We start from the raw sequence: 14158 nt of genomic DNA, 5'->3' as shown, positions 1-14158 counted from the left end.
CGTTTATCAAGAGCTCTTCATCACTCTGCAGAAAACCATCAATTTTGCTTATTTTTTATCATTAATGTAGCCAAACTCCTCCATAAACAAATAATTTTTAAGTTTGTCAAGAGCTTTTTCATGAGGCTGCAAAAAAAGTCGAGAATTTTTTCATGAGGCTGCAAAAAAAGTCAATTTTTTCTTTTTTTACGTTATTATAGTTATAGCCATACTCATCAATCATTCAATGATTTTTACGTTTATCAAGAGCTCTTCATCATATGGTAGAAAACCGTCAATTTTGCTCTCTTTTTTTGTTATCATGTTTATAGTCAAACTCATTAATCAGCAAATGCTTTATACGTTTATTCAGAGCTCTTTCTACATATGTATTGTAGAAAACAGTCTATTTTACTCCTTTTTTATTATCAAGGTTATAGCCAAACTCATCAATTAGCAAACGATTTCTACGTTTATCAGGAGTTTTTTCATGAGAGTGCAGAAAACAATCAATTTTGCACATTTTTTTTATTTATCATTGTTATAGCCAAACTCATCAATCAACAAATAACTATTACGTTTTTCAAGAGTTTTTTCATCAGACTGGAGAAAACTGTCAATTTTGTTGTTTTTTCCGTTATCTTGATTATAACTGAAACTTCTCAATCAACAAATGATTTGTACGTTTATCAAGAGCTCTTCTATCAATTATGCTGCTTTATCTGTAATCATGGTTATAGCAAAACTCATCAATCAGCAAAAGACTTCTAAGTTTATCAAAAACTCTTTCACCAGGGTGTAGAAAACCAGAGATTTTTCTCTTTTTTTTTCTTCTTTATCATTGTTTTAGCCAAACTAATCAACCAGACTATTTGATCCACCACAGACTTTCTTCGATAGACTTTTTTTGTACCACAGACTTTGTTTGATTTAGTAAATCGAAAAAGAGCGAACGAATCTTACAAAAAAAATTCCGATGAAATTAGGTTAAATCTTACTGGAAACCGGAAGAACAATGTAGCTACTGAGATGACTGTGGTCGATCTGCAAAAAAAAAACTCAAGGGTTAATCATAATTGAAAGCAAAATTGAAAGCAAAATTGAAAGCAAAGTGAAAGCAAAATCGAAAGCAAAATTGAATGGGAAAATATCTGGGTAAAGGTAATCATACACTGTTGAATGAAGATACCAAATTTGAAAGGAAGAACAAACTTCTCCGGTGAAAACAATAGAAAAGGAGGAAACAGAGTTACCTTGCTAGATCGAAACGAAAGGCAAAGGAAACTCTACGGCGAAGGAAATACACCGGAGAAGAAAGCAATAACGGCGAACGCAATAACGGCGAAAGCAATAACGGCGAATCAAACACTCACGGAGACTCGACGGCGAGCGAAACTTTAGACATGCATTTGGACGGAAGATTAGGACTATCGACGGCGCGACGACTTCACACGGAGACTCGACGGCGACGGCGACTTCTTCACTGTAATGACTCGACGGCGACGCCTTTCTAGGGTTTTTTGGGAGAGAAGTGAATAATGAATGTCGTTTTTTTGTTTCAAAACAATAAAAGGCAAAAATGGATTTGGTTTTTTTTTACGATACTAGTTTTATTTATTTATTTGGTATGATTTAATTTATAATGGCATGATTGTTATTATTGTTACTCAATAAGGTTAATTAGACTTTTTACTTAAAATATGGGTTAGTCTAGTAATCCAAATCAAATGGGTGTCATTTAAGTTATTTTTTCTAAGTTATGAGTCATTCTAGGTAAATCTCAATAAGTTTATCAAGAGCTTTTTTATGAGGCTGCAAAAAAAGTCAAGAATTTTTTCATGAGGCTGCAAAAAAAGTCAAGTTTTCTTTTTTACGTTATCATAGTTATAGCCAAACTCATCAATCATTCAATGATTTTTACGTTTATCAAGAGCTCTTCATCATATGGTAGAAAACCGTCAATTTTGCTCTCTTTTTTTTGTTATCATATTTATAGTCAAACTCATCAATCAACAAATGATTTCTACGTTTATCCTGAGCTATTTCATCTAGTTGCAAAAACCGTAAAAAAAAAAAATTTCTGTGATCATTGTTAAAACCAAACTCATCAATTATCAAATAACTTCTACTTTTATCAAAAGCTCTTTTATCAGATTATAGAAAACCGTCAATTTTGTTCTTTTTTGTAATCATGGTTATAGCCAAAATCATCAATTAGAAAATGATTTCTACGTTTATCAAGAACTATTTTATGAGGCTGCAGCAAACCGTCAATTTTGCTCTCTTTCTTTGTTATCATGGTTATACCCAAACTCATCAATAAGATAATGATTTCTACGTTTATCATAAGCTCTTTCACCACTTATAAAAAGACATGTGTCTCATGTTGAAGAGAGAGTTTCTTATAATATTCTTTATAAAAAACCGATTCTAAAAAATTTAAACTAAAATCAATAATTCTATAATTTTGAATTACTGTAAATAAGAGTTTCTAAATGTCTCTAGTTTAAAAAATCCAATGAAAATGTTCTTACATGCCAACTACCCTTTTAAAATTTAATTTTTTTTTTCTAATTTTGATTAATCTAACGTAAATGCTCTAATTTTAAATTACGTAAAAAGAAGAATATGGTCAAAATTTATTTATTTAAATATTATACCTTGACAATAGTTGATTACATCCATGATTCTATTTTTTTTAAAAATTATAATGTTGCTATACATACAAAAAATTATTGCCTTGAACACAAAATAATGATATTACCTTTTTGACATATCAAATTTAGCGAAAAATCAACTTATATTATTTTATTTTCATAAATATATGTTCAGTTTTAGATATTTCCAATCAGGATAGAGATGTATGGCAAGTTTAATTATTATTTTAAAATTAAATAATTTAAAAAATATATAACCGTAAAATCTTTCGTTGAACTTGAAACAATATGCCAAAAAATTATAAATATTTCCAATTTGTTATTTTTCTTTCAAAATATAAACGCCATTTTAATAAATAAAAAATCCAAAATAATATTAATTGAATCTTTTTTTTCTAATAAACACTCACATTTTTATTTTGTATTAATCCTTATCAAAGTTAATATAATTATATGACCACAATATTTATAGTTTTTAACCAATCATATGAAGGTTATCGAAATTTTAGAGACTCATAACTAAATAAATAAATTTAGCTACGAAATTGATTTGTTATCAAGATTGGAATCAAATCAACGGGGTTTCATCATCCTCGTGATATGCGTGTGCAAAGACATGATCACAGTTTCATATCTCTCATTTCTACATTTTTTACGTTCTTTATGTAAAACGTTCCATATACGTAAAATCTCTTCTCTCTTTCCAGTTATATCATATAGCTTCAAGAAAAAATTGTAAAACTTATCAGTTTTATAGTCTTCGCTATTGAACCGGCTCTCAAGTAAGCCAACACGTCCATACATTTTAACAACTTACTATATAATATGGCAACAAAAATACTAAAATAAAGAGACGCAACCACACTTTAATTTTCACATCTTCTCCTTTGTCATGATGATATACTTTCATTATCTTTTGTGTTCATAATCATTACATCTTCGCCATCCTCATCTTCTATGTCTTTGTATTCACGTTCTTGTTCATATTCTTCTTCTTTTACATTTTCATCTTCATACTCATCTTACTTCTTCTTCTCTTGCATCATCTTTGTGTTCTGTTTTTGAGTATTACAAAAAGCATAACAAACTAAATAGAACATAATTAATGATCTCATATAGAATTGGTTAGAAAAGCGAAATTTAAAGAACTTTTTTGTTGATCCTCTTTATTCGAACTTTTTTATGTTCCTTTGTTTAATCGGCTTTGTACCTTCGTCATTCTCTTTTTGTGAAGTTCTTATTCTCATAGTCTCAGTCTTTCTCAGTTTCTCTAATATTGATCATAGATTGCGAATGATCGAAAACATTCTAAACACACACAAAACGACAAAACTAATACAGAAAAGAAAAAAAAGAAACAATATAACTATGTTAGAAGAGATGAATAAACAAAACCAAAAGATTAGTATGGACATATTTTATTATAGAAAATACAAATCAACCTTGTAGATGTTGATGTTCATTGTTGTTGTGGTCTCATCTTTACCAGCTCTCGGTCTCTGGTCCTTTTTCATGGTTTTATATATATATTTAGGAGAAATACAAAGAAAAAATCAAGAAAGGAATATAAGCAAAACCAAAAGAACAACGTTTACATTGGTTTAGATAGGAAATAGAATTTAACTTTGCCTTCATGCTTCTCGTTGTGATTGTCTTCATGACTTCATCTCATCACCTCTCGTTTTTCCGGCTTTTTTGGTATGCTTAGTTAGTTATACTTTAAAAAATAAGATACTAAAAACATCTGCAGTAATATATCATATATATCATTAGAATATGCTTTTAATAAATATTGGATCCAAGAATTCAAACTGATCCTTCCAACTCTTGGTGTTGGATCATGATCTGGATTGGGCCTTGGAATCACAACATTCACCAATTAATTTACTTGCACAGAATGATTGTAAAAGCATGAGGATGTGCTAATGGTAGAATGTCAGAACATATAATAAAAAAAATTGAATTCCTCACCAAATTTCCTACCTTTTTGTCTCATTATGTCTACAGAGTTTTAACCACTTGCGTCAAACAAACAATAAGATTTAATTAGTAATTTTTTAGATAATTGTGAAAACCAAATGATTTATAGGAACGCACTATAAAGTAAACGGACAATCAATGAAGTGAATCTAAATACAAATTGACTAAAACCAAATATTTAAACCGTAAGAGAGATAATAATGAATCACCTCTAAACAATGTTGTCTACGTTGCTTTTCGTCATCACCTCTAGTTTTCGTGGGTTGTTCAATTCCTAATTTCCTCTCATATCTCACTTGTAAATCCTACGTTACTTGGTAGAGATAATGGAGATAACACTTGAACATCTGTAGAGACAATTAGCATTAACAAATCAATTAATCACATGTCACAACCAAAAGTTTGAAGTTTTTCATAGACACGAACACAAATCCAACAGTGACAAAAAAAAAAAAGCTGAAACAATTGTAACATGAAAATAAACCACAAAAAACACAGTAAGCTAGATTATTTTGAAAGTTGAAAAACTAACAGCTAAATCAAATCTCTTAGCTAGGAGTGGGTTTGTACTTTTGTTGTTGTTAACTCTTTCTCTACGAATCTCCTCGCTGCTCGAGGAAGACGGAGCCTGTAATCGGTCGTGTTTCGGTACTCTGTCGTGTTTCCGTACTCGCTGCTTTATGGTTATCCAAGACCAATTTCCTGAACTTCTTAACATCAGCACTGTAAGTGCCCGAGTCATAGTGCGAGCTGTTTCCTGAACCAAATTTCCTCTTGTTCTTCTTCGTATTACCTTTAACCAAGTTCCTCCTGTTCTTCTTCATATTACTTTCATCCGAAACTACCAAAATTTTAAGACATGAACACATTAATATACAGTATAACGATTATAAGGAAGGGAGATTACATTCTTTTTCTTCTCCAAGTACTCCTACATCTTCTTCCTCTCAATGATAAAAAAAAATAATATGAAGTCACAAAATAAATATATATATATATATAGATAGATCACATGCCATCGTTGTAATGGATTAGAGTTGTCACCAATTACCAAGTTGGCAGACACACACCCAACCAACTTCGATATGCATATCTTCAACATAAAGAAACAATATGAACACAAATAATCAATTCGAAAGCTATGAGATTCAGCTGCTGAGCTCCACCATCACCGGAGGAGCTCTCACTGGCGGCAACAACGTTGTAGCCTCCGCCACAACTACTTCCAGGGCCGTTAATTCTGTAACAATTATGTTTTTCTCAAAAATTGGCAATTCCCCAAATAAAGATATTTATTGAATATTTTAGACTTTATCTACAACTTTTACAAATTTAAAAGGGGAAAATTCATATATAAACCAAAACTAAACAATCTTATTATGTTTAAAATGTCGAGAATATTTATCTTTTATTAAAGATATTATAAAGTTTTTACATGCCAACTTAATGTCTAATTAATATCTCAATTCTTTTTCGAAAACATAATGTTATTTTCATAAGGATCATTCACAATCAAAAGTGATAGATTTTTTTTGTGTTTTGACATTATAAATTTATAACAATATGGTAACTATCTAGATATTTTATTCTTTTCAAAAGAGTAATAAACCTATCATATATTATTTTCTTTCTAAAACAAATTAAAAAAGTTTTAGATATTTCCAAATCTTATGATAGATATAAATGACAAACTATTATCGTTTTCAAAAATAAATAATCTTAAATATGTATATATGTAACCCTAAAACATTTATTTTCCCGAAACAATAACCCAAAAATAATAATTATTTCCAAAAACAAATTTCCTTTTAAATTCTAAATGACATTTTTTATAATGGAAATAATTCAAAATAACCTTAAATGATTCTATTTTTTTAATAAATATTAACAGTTATATTTGGCACTATCATAATCCTTATAAAAATTAATATAGCTTAAAATGGTTTAGTTTTTTACTACTTAAACATGATTTTATGATTTTGCTATTTTTATTTCCTATATAATAGAACTAAGTTGAGAAAAAATATTGTTGAACCCATCTGTATTTCTATTTCACACAATTTATATTTTTTATTTTTATTAACAATAGAAACATACATTTGTTAACTAAATAATTTTAAAATTAAAAACTCTGTTCAATAATCCGAGAAATAATATGCCAATGGGTTTTTATCATCTCCACAAAAAAAAATTATAAAACACAAAAAAAGTTGAAACTTATAATAAAGGAAGGTTAAGTCATCACGATTTAAAATATATATATATATATATATATATATATATATATATATATTTAAAAAATTGGTTTAATTCCTCAATAAACTATTTCTTTCATTATCATTAATAATTAGTATGATCAATAATACACTATATATATTATATATATACATATTTATTTACAAACTAAATATCACAGAAAGTTATACGGACTCCGTTTAATAATGAACAATACACTATTCATTAAAATATCGCACAACTCTTAATAAAAAAAAAAAAGTAAAACAAAGCCCACAACTAAGAGAGATGCCTTACTCGAATACCAACCAAAGTTCATATTCGTACACGTATTAGCGAAGATGTCTTCTCCAAATAAGTCCTTGTATGTGTATAACGGTGTCTAGTTCATACGTAGCTCAAGAGAAGCACAAGAGTCTCTACCAAAACAATCACGATCGTTCGATTGGCCATACTTCCAGATATCACCACTACCACCGTTGAGGTGATCTTCACCGTGCATAGGGAAGAGAGGAAGCTTACATCGATGTTCCAGATAAGCATTGACACCACATTCTTCTTCTTCTTGACGACCTTCTAGACCAAAGATAGGCTTTGGTCTATGGAAGAAGTTGCAAGGCGAAAATGAGTAGTGATGATTATGATCCATGTTTGCCCATCCTCCACCTACGTTGTTGTAATTTATAGAACAGTCTTGTCATTATATGTAGAGCATTAAATTTATATTCATATACAATGAAGGATATATATTATTTGAATTAAATGGCTTATTGTTTGGTACGTACCATAGACATGTGTTAATGGAGCCATTAGAAGCATTAACAGCACCACATTCAGTATCTTGATATGACTTCGGTCAAGTTAAGTGAGTTTGGATTCTCTCGTAAACCATCTCTCTACCACTACTCAGTTCATCCAAATCCTGCACCAGTTCATAAGTACAACATGAAATCTAAACATTACCAACACTGCTCCTGTAGTAGAGGCCGATGAATCTGAAATTCGGCTTCAAAAATATAAAAGTTTTGCTTTTCTGATTTCTCGGTTCTATGTTTGAAAACTTGAACCCAATATATTCTGTCATCGATCTATGTGTAGAAAACATAAAATGTAGTCCAGCATCCAACATCAAGTGTTTGCATACTTCCTGCATAATGAACCGAAACTGAATCAATATGGCCTAACATTATATATAGAATTTCTTTTTAAGCACATTGTAAAACACAAACACGATATAACTCTTACCAAGAGTCGAAGCATATATCTTAATCTGGCTAGAAAAAAAAAAGCACGATTAACTATTGAAACCAATATTTGGTTGGCCTCATCATGAGAGATATATACAATAAATTTTAAATTAAAAGCAAAAATAAACTATTGAAACCAAATTTCTTTTTTGATCATGCCAATTGTATAAGCCTCAAATATCGAGCTAAACGTATTTTATACTAGAAAAAGACCCACGCGATGCGTGGGAATAGTTTGAATATATTTTATCGTAAGAAAACTAAATTAGTTTAACCTAAAAACATATTAAAATCTGTATTAATTATAAAGAAAGTATTAACAAAAAAATCTTCCAGATTATTCATTAAAAGTATTAGCAAAACAATCTTCCAATTTATTTCTTCTCTACAACGACTTAAAAAGTTGTAATTTACATGTTTAACTGAATCATATGATTTGACAAAACATTATCAATATATTTGAAAGGCTTGTGAATTAACATTTCTAGGGATATTAGAAAAATAATGAGAGGGCTTTGTGTCAAAAAAAAAAAAAAGAGGACGGTGGACAAGAAGTGAAAAAATTGGAGAGTTCAGATAATATTTTTTTATCTTAAAAGTCAAATGTTTGTTGATTATTACAATATTACCATCACAAATAGAATTTATACCAAAATTATAGAAAAAAAATAGTACTCTTAAATCCTAGTAACTAAATAAATTTAATAAAATAATTTATTATCACTTGATTTTCATATTTTTGCCAAATTTATAATAAATTGTAAATTAATGTAGTGAAATGTTTTGTAACTTATGTGTATCTATAGAGGGTAACAAAATTTTGAAATAAAGTACTACAAAATAATGTTGGACTACCGTTATAAAGCTAAGAAAATGTAAAGACAATACATTTATTGTAAACTTTAATAGAAATCTAATGCTGTAAGATATTATTAAAAATATTTAATCGATATTTTACGAAACTTTTCAAGTAGTATAAAATATTAAATAATAAAAATAGACGTTAAAAAAAATAAAAACATGGAATATTTATAACATGGATGTTAAGTTAAATTATCATTTATATCTCTTGCATCCATTTTGATAATTTGATTTATTAATTGTTTATGTAATAGTTAGTTCACATAGCTATTAGTATTTTAAATTAGAAAGGAAACTAAAAGCATCGGTAGTCATAATTATAAAAGGTAGTATTCATAAGTGTTGTAAAATCGAATTTATAAGAGCTTATTCAATATTATCTTTTTCCCTTATGTTACCTGTTTACTTTAAAATAATGGAAATTTAGGCATATTAATTTTAAAATATATAAAATGTAGAAATAGTTATTTAAAATGTAGGCGACTTAAACATCATTAGAGCATTTCCAACTCCACTCTATTTTTTTCTTTAAACTCTATTATAAAGTACAATTCTCTCCAATCCTACTCTATATCTCACTCTAAAATAGAGTAAAAGAGAAGATTATTCTATATATAGAGGAACTCTATTTTTTTTTACAATACTTCTATTTTAGAGTAGGGTATAGAGTGATACATTGGAGAGAAATCATGCTCTACTTTAGAGTAAAATATAGAGATTTACATTAGAGATGGTCTTAGGAGGTAATTTATACAACTAATGCTCCATTAATAAAAAAATCATTTATTAATAACACGATGTAAGGATGTTCATTATTTATTTGAAAGTGAAAAGAAAAAAAAATAAGAAAAATAATATTAGAATATCTTATATATGTTAATTCTCGATTTTAAAACGACAGTAAAAAGGAAAAAAAAAAATATATATATATGTCAGAGTAATTATTGAAAATTGCTAAGTTGAAGATTGTTAAAAAAAAATTTTCAATTTATACCGCATTAATAGGAAAATTAATTTTTCATAATAATTTATTTTAAAGGAAGAAGATAAAATATGGCTCATGTTGGCAAAAAAAAAGAGCAACTTTTATATATGTGTAGAATAACTTTTAAAACTGTTTTTATATGAGATTTGAAATTGTATTTAATGATTTTGAAAACTTGTCACCTATTTAGAATTGTTAGATAAACAAAATTCATCACCATATAGAAATATTTTTAACAATTTAGTCTACATACACAAAACATATATATATATTAGGAAATATTTTCTTTATTTTCTGATCAAAAATAATAGAATTCAAATATACAGAGCATATCTTACCATTATAAACGTAATAACATATGACATTATGGACTGAAATATACTTAGAAAAATGACATAAAAACAAAAGAAAATAACATATGAAGGAAAAAGGAATAGAAACCAATAAAATTAAATTCAAAGCATCAAATTAAAAGAAGAGATAACACCTAAAAAAACAAATCTACTCTCAAAACCTCATGTATTTTGGTTTTTGTTGGATGTTGGGTCTCTCATGTTGAAATTTGAGATTGGTTTGAGATTTGAAATTTGATCTTTATTTTTTACTATAAATTATTTGGAAAAGATAAAATGTTGGAAAATATCTCTTTATTCAACAATATCCTTAAATTATTTTATCAGCAAATAATTTTGATTTTATTTTATAATCTGATTTGAGGACTATTGTGGTTATTGTTCTCAAAAATCAAATAAACAAATTTATTGCACTCAAATTAAAAAATAAACTGAAAATGACATGTGTCAAAAGAGTAGAACGCCAAATGTCACATTCTTAGAGTTTGTTTTGAAGAAACCTTGTCATATTATATAAGATATCTGCATACCTTCTATGATATTGATTTTCTTGCTATTGGACGGTAAGTACACTTTCTTTCTTGAACATTAAACATATAGACACCATTTAGGTCATGGGGATTCCTTATTCCTTGTGATCAATGAACGTTTAGTTGATCTAAAGCTTACATGATCTAAACTAAAGGAGGCAACTAAAGGAAGCTGCACAATGATAAACAACTAAGACTTATGATCCTATTTAGTAGTGTAGAGATGATCTAAACTGCAGAAGCTTACCTGGTTATAATCACGACATCTCTGCAGCCAAAACAGAGGTTTAGATCCTTTTTCTTTAGGAGTGTCTTCGATTTGTGACAGGAACTTCTTCCTCTCGTCTTCTTTTGCATTAACAGGAACATTAATCCTCAACGCACTGATATTCGGTACATTTGGTGAACTCCATCTTCTTCTTGTACCAGCCTTTTTATCACCACTTTCAAGACTTCCTCTCTCGTCAATGTCTACCAAACAGTCAGGACTGTCACCATATCATCTAGTCTCTCTTCTGCCATTCATCCCACGTAGATCCTCAGCTACAGAACTCGTTGAGGAATCTCTCAAGTTGATGTTATCACTGTTTAAACTCTCTGATGTCTGAGAAGATCCAGATAGAAACATGGCAAGGTCATCACGCTCTTCTTTGTTAAGATTCACCCAACGCAAAGGTTGTTTCCCATTCTCGTTTAAAGCCTCTTGCAGAGAAGATTATACTCGATAAATCTGGTTTTCAATAGCGGCTACAAACTTTTTATGCAACAATGTATACATCAATCTCAAAAAGAAAACAAATACAAATAGAATGGGACAGTAAAACGCGCGATAACCGAGAACCAAACTTGGCTTAGAAATTATATGTACACGTGTCTAATGGCGATTAGTTGCAGCTGGACAGGTATTGCTTTGAAGAGCAAGGCACCTGAGCTATACCAAGAGACCTGACTGTATGAAAACCGCTACCGTGAGAACCAAGGAACCTGACCTAGAAGAAACCTACAGACCTGTGTTTTCCATGGCGGCACATACACTCCGGGACGGGATAAGCTATCACGTCACGATCTCTACGCCTTCTCGGTGACTCAAGATGGCCTTGGTACTTACGGTGAAGCTTCCGAGTTACAAAACTGAGCTCAGCATCCGAAACCGAAGAATTCTACAGTAAAGGAAGCATTGCTCTCTTATTAGGCATTATAAACTTCATGTGTCCTACATAAGCTCTGTTTTCCCTGAGAGAATAAACAGAGTTTAAGAAACAAACTTTGGAAAATCAAATCCATCAACGATAATCTCTACTATTTTGTTGTGCTACCTGCATAGCTTTTGCCATGTTACCACCATGAGAAGGAAGAAAAACGTCGCTGCTAAGTGATACGATGTAGTCAATAGCTGCTAAAGCTGAGGATCTATTGGTGTAAGGCAAGAGCTCGCCTTTATGAGCCAATGTCTCCTTTGTCACCAAATTAGAGAACTCTTTCGCTAGAGGCTCTAATGCTCGTGAGCCACCAAACAGCTCACCTCCTGCAATATATATCGATGCATTCCTAGATGCTCCCAAGGCCTTCAACAACCTTTAATCCCAAAAAAAAAGACTCGAGCTTTAAGTTTCCATCAAACCATGTATACAAATTGTCAAAATTCTGTTATCCATCAAAAGGATCTGCGTACAGAAGAGCCTGCAAGGAGGGAATGCATAAGCAGAATTCTTTGATAGTGGTGGACTGGTGGTAGATGTAACTTAATGTGTGGGAAAACTGAGAAGCTAGCAACTCTTTCAAAGCTAGTTATCCTGAAACTCATTTATTTCGAGAAAAAGGCTTACAAGTTCCTCTTCCTTCTGACGCTGTAAAACAGATCGCTGATGATGCCGTGAACGCAAAACATCATGTAACTTACTTAAATCGCTTCCAGAAATCACTTGTGCAAGCTCAATATCATTCTCTCTTTTGTTATATTTCTTTCCTCGTTCGTTCAACCTTGAGATTGATACTTTTCTTCCTTCGTATGTAGATTCCTTCTTTGCCACATCATAAAAGAACATAAATTTAGATCAAATCTTTCATGCTCGATAAACCTAAACACACATAAAAAAAAAAAAATGAAATCAGTCCGGAAATTGAATTTAATAGGACCTATAAATGCTTTGGCTTTAATATCAGATAAAATATGTGTGAATTGATCAAAAGCACTAAACCATAACGAACGCCTCATCATCATCAATTCCACACATGAATGAAACAAAAAATAACACCGAGATTAAAAACAATTAAGTAATGACCCCAACTAAATTTTATTGTATAAAGAGCTTGTTATTGCAAAGCTCGGCGTCCTATGAATAGAATCAACAAATAGATAAAACAAACTTAAAGGCAATTCATCAAACAGGAGATGAAATATAGTTTTTGAATAATTTTCACAATCTTAATGATCAAAGACAATAAACGTCTCTTGTTAACAATTCGGTCAAAACCATTTAACTATTGAAAGATAAAAAACGGAGACACACTACAAGAAATTCGTTTATTTATAGCATTGTGTTATAGCACGATTTACTGTAATGCTATCGTAAACAAGTTTGTAATTGAGTTATTATATCATAGCATGTGAATAACGCTATGAAAAAAATTTAGTAAGCGGGAATTTTTTTGGCTTAGTCCGCCAAACACTTAGCCAAAATTTTCACTAAACTAAGGGGCTGTTATTGGTTTATGATTTCAAAAGAGTTTTAGTGACTTAAAGAGTCATGTAGAATATGTTGTTATTCAATCAAGATTTTTTAAAAGTATGTTAAAGTTTTTTGTTATTCATTTAAGATTTGTAAAAATTAATCTAAAATTATCGTAAATTTGGGGTTATTAGATTCATACTCTTATAAAGTCAGTAAAAATTTTGTGTTATTCAATTAAAACAAAAGAATCTCTGATTGTTAATGAATTAAATTATTATGTTATTGGTTCATGACTTTGTACACTTTTCTTCACAAAATAAAGTCATACAAAGTCATGAAAAGTATTATCAAAATAGAGAGATTGTTTGAGAAACTTTACAAGATTATGAAAAACTAATCAACAAGATTATAAAAAACTCTCTATCAATAGTTTAGAATCTTTTATTTATTGACTTTGTAGGATTTGATTGAAGTCATCAAAATTCCTTGGAAATTAGGAACCAATAACACCCCCTAAAGTACCTTTACTCTTTTTTTTCCCTCTTTATCGAGACCCTAAGGGCATCTCCAATGCCTATTTCTATAATTTCCTCTATTTGAGAGAACTCTATTTTAGAGGAGTTTTGCTCCAATGAGGGAGTTTTCTCTTAGATGACCGA

The 14158-nt window shown here is 29.9% G+C and overlaps 1 long non-coding RNA gene and 1 pseudogene across 2 annotated transcripts; both read right to left on the bottom strand.

Moving 5' to 3' along the window:
• Positions 1 to 850: 850 nt before the first annotated feature.
• Positions 851 to 1528, bottom strand: LOC110230377. Of its 2 annotated transcripts, none has more exons than XR_002333477.1 (2): positions 1151 to 1528; positions 851 to 1023 (listed from the first exon to the last, which is right to left on the bottom strand). It is a non-coding gene; the product is annotated as an uncharacterized LOC110230377 (long non-coding RNA). The 2 variants fall into 2 exon arrangements; XR_002333476.1 differs by having other exon boundaries at positions 1233 to 1528.
• Positions 1529 to 10821: 9293 nt separating this feature from the next.
• LOC9322004 lies at positions 10822 to 13668 on the bottom strand (annotated as a pseudogene).
• Between the last annotated feature and the right edge of the window lie 490 nt (positions 13669 to 14158).

This window comes from Arabidopsis lyrata, assembly GCF_000004255.2.
Source record: "Arabidopsis lyrata subsp. lyrata unplaced genomic scaffold ARALYscaffold_3, whole genome shotgun sequence".
Classification (NCBI taxonomy): domain Eukaryota; kingdom Viridiplantae; phylum Streptophyta; class Magnoliopsida; order Brassicales; family Brassicaceae; genus Arabidopsis; species Arabidopsis lyrata.
This window is presented reverse-complemented; position numbering and strand designations above follow the sequence as displayed.